We start from the raw sequence: 3,666 nt of genomic DNA, 5'->3' as shown, positions 1-3,666 counted from the left end.
GCAGGAACCGGACCTCCACATTCCGCATTAACCAGACCTCCACCTCCCGCAGGAACCAGACCTCCACCTCCTGCAGGAACCTAAAGCTCAACACTAAAGGTGTTGGTGCAGAAGCCTCAGGAACCCATACCGGTGGTTGTAGACACCCAGTACTCACAGGTAGGGTTCTGTCACTTTTCATAACATATTATCACTTCTCATAAACCTGCAGAAAGCTGAAAGCTTGGTTCATATAGACCACATGATCCTCAGCAAATGGGCCGAAAACAGGAAGTCAGGACTCGCTCCACACCGCTTCAGATTGGGTCAAATGTAGGGGATCGGGTCAGCACCCTTTAAAACTGATCAGTTTATTCTCTATTATTTATCCCTCAGCTCCTTTACTTTCAGGCTGTTTCAGTCGCTTAAAGAAAATGTAAATTAGTTTTCCCAGTCAGCCTGAAAGCAGTTTGCAGAGTAAAGAAACGAACAGTTTGCAGAGTTTGTGCGCTCCTCCTGCAGCTGCAGCATTTCAACCAAACAGCACATTTACCTTCTGCCGTGCCGAGAAAGAAAAACGTTGCTTTGAGCACAAAGTGGAGTCTGTCAGGAAAACACATGGAACAACTTGAGCAAAATCATATCTCTAAATATCAAAATTCCAGTTTACAAAAGTGCTGAGTGGGAGCAGGTGCAGCAGCGAATTCGCCTTTTCTTTAAATTCTTAAAAAGCTGAGCAAGATGTTCGAGGTCTGGGCGGAACAATCCGACTTTATGCTGCAGAGGTGGGGGCATCCGACCGGAGAGGCTGTCGACAGGAAGGGATAGAGTGGCCTTTGTTGGACCAGAACCCCGAGGAGCCAACATTCAGATGAACAGATAAAAAAACACGAGTTTCCTGCGCTTTAATAATGACCCCCTGAAGAGCGGGGCGGCAGCAGCGTTTCAGAGCTGAAAGCTTCCCGTTAGAGTCTGACAGAAGTCAAAGTTCGGACTTTATCCATGAAGAACAAACAACTTTTAATCGTTTCTGTGCTGCTTGATGCTGACGGCCCAGAGGTTGGCTGAAACACGATTCATTCATCTAATAAAACTGTGGAAAAGCCGAGGAAACACTGATTTTACTGAAACCTTCTGAAGCTGTTAAATCTGGAAGCAGCTAAAGTCGAGCTAAAAACAGAAGATTGAAGCTAAAAGTGAAACTGACAGTGATTCCAGGTTTTCTCAGTTTGAACTCTTCTAACAGGATGTGGATCTGTTTGTCTGCTAAACGTCTCATCGAGACAAAACGTCCCCGTCCCTAACGTCTCGGCTCCTTCTTCCAGATTCTGAAAGCTGGCGACCTTAAATGAAAGAGAAGGAGGAAAGTAAACACCGACAGACTGTAAGTCATCAGACGTTGTGTTTAGCTCTTCATGTTACCTGCAGTTAGACGTGTTTGCTCGTTTAATTTCTCCTCTTCCTTCACTCCGTTACCCAGCTCATAAATCACGCTCGCTGATGTCGCAGTAAATATCAGGACAAGGTCGTCTTGGTTCATCTGAGACAAGCTGAGGGTTTATACTCACACCAGCTCATTCATAACGAGCAGGAAAACGGTTTTCCTGCTGATTTTGGGTTCATTCGGTTGAAACGTCTGAGTTATTGTGTGCCTGAAGTTACAGAAGCAGAATCTGAGATGTGGCCTCCTCCTGCTGCACTCTTCACCCTTCAGCCGGCAGAACCAGACCTTCATCGGCATTCGTTGGCTGGGCTGAAGTGTGAGGCTCATGGGGCACACGTGCTCAGTTTCTGCAGGAAGTGACATAACTGCGGACGTGAACTTCGGCTGGTAACGACCCTGCATTGTTGAAAATGGCACGGCTCTGTGTTTACCCCCCCGGCTCGGGTTTCATCCCATAAAACCGAACAGAACCTACCTGTATTCTGTTGTGGTCCCTGTATGAGGCGCGGCAGCGTTCATTGGACGGCTGACGCTCAGAGACGTGGCTGTTCGCTCTCATTATTTGCTCCTCACCTGAGACGCAGGAAGTTGTTGTGTTGGAGCCTCGGCAGTCTCAGGTTTAATACAGGTCCTGGTGCGACCCTAACTGGATCCCTGGTGACCCGTTAAAGAGGTGAAAAGGGAGTTTAGAACCATTAAAATCAACTGATTGACATATATCTGCCTCCAGTTATTTGTTTCTAAACAAACCATTGAAAAAAGCTATAAAACTGTAAATTCACTGCAGATCTTTGTGCTCACATACACAGGGACTTTTTACACATTTCTCAGACTTTATTCATAAATAGTGCATGTTTTTCAACTGAGATGTACTATTATCCCTATAGTTAATTATTTTAAAACATGTGTGTCAGGATCGGTGGTGACGGAGACGAACCCAGACAGCAGACTCATGACAGGAAGCTAAACAAAAACTAATTTATTAAAACGAAAAGAACTGCTGACGTGGCAGCGAAGCACAACAAAACTAAATCTAGGAGCACAGGAACGAAGGAAAACAGGCCAGAAACACGAGGCGAGACTGAATGAACAAAGAAGAACGATCCAGCGGAGTCGTGGGGAAAGTGACCGGGTTTTAAGCACAGAGGATAATGAGGTAAGTGGGCACAGGTGAGTGATCATAATTACTGGCAGGTAAACAGATGACAAACTGGGAGAAGTAGATGATACACACACAGACAACCAAAAACAACACAAGAACAACACAAACTTACAAAAACCCAAATGATTATATTTGGGCAGCAAAAGTAACAGTAATTGGATCTTTGTTTTTAAAACAAAGCAGATAAATGATGTGATGCACTGATGTTGTGTTAATACCGTGAAGCTGTGGTGTTTTCGCTCATGTCAAACCATCAGAACCTGAAACGGACCCAGGCCTCCGGGCTGGATGGAGGGTACCTCTGAGACCAGATTAGTCTTTAAGAATATTGTTGAATTGTTTATCAGCACCTTGTTCTTTGTGAAGCTTTTCACAGCTGGCCTTCATCAGCTGTGTCCTGCTGGTTTTACAGTAAATCTGTAAACTTTCAGCAACATCTGGGCCGTCTCTGTTTGTTTGTTTGTTCTCCACACAGACAGGCTCTAACCGACTCCTTATGACGCCCCGTCGTTGTTCCAAGTTGGTACCAAATGTCTTCTGATGTTAAACAACCTTCCTTCTGGTGGTTTTGGGGGATTAAGGGTTAGAAAAATGAGCGAAACAAGATCCATAGAATAAAAAGCTGGGAAGAATTATGATTCAATTATATTATCAGGAAATGGTTGCATTTCTGCTGAGGGGGACAAAAGAGCCGCAGTGACACAAAGCAGAGATGGAATCCCTTAATGAGGTCAAAGGTCAGCTAACAGAGAGTGCATGTGGGAGGAACCAGAACCAGAACACTGGGTTTCATTTTATTCAGTGTTCGGTTACACAACCAGGACACGAGAGGAGCCTGAAAATAAAATCTGCTTCTCCACGAAGAGTCACAAAAACAGGAAACATGTGAGTCGTTCAGCGAGCCAGAAGCTGGAAGAATAAACTAAAAACTACAAAGAAGAAGAAGAAAAAAGGTGACGTCTGCTCAGTCCCGCATCAGGTCAGCCACCTCCCTGTGACCTGATTGGCTCAGACGTCAGCGATGGAGGGTGGAGGTGAGGCCGAGCGTCAACACGCACACGTCACGGCTCGCCCGCGTGTC

This window comes from Kryptolebias marmoratus, linkage group LG4 (assembly GCF_001649575.2).
Source record: "Kryptolebias marmoratus isolate JLee-2015 linkage group LG4, ASM164957v2, whole genome shotgun sequence".
Classification (NCBI taxonomy): domain Eukaryota; kingdom Metazoa; phylum Chordata; class Actinopteri; order Cyprinodontiformes; family Rivulidae; genus Kryptolebias; species Kryptolebias marmoratus.
This window is presented reverse-complemented; position numbering follows the sequence as displayed.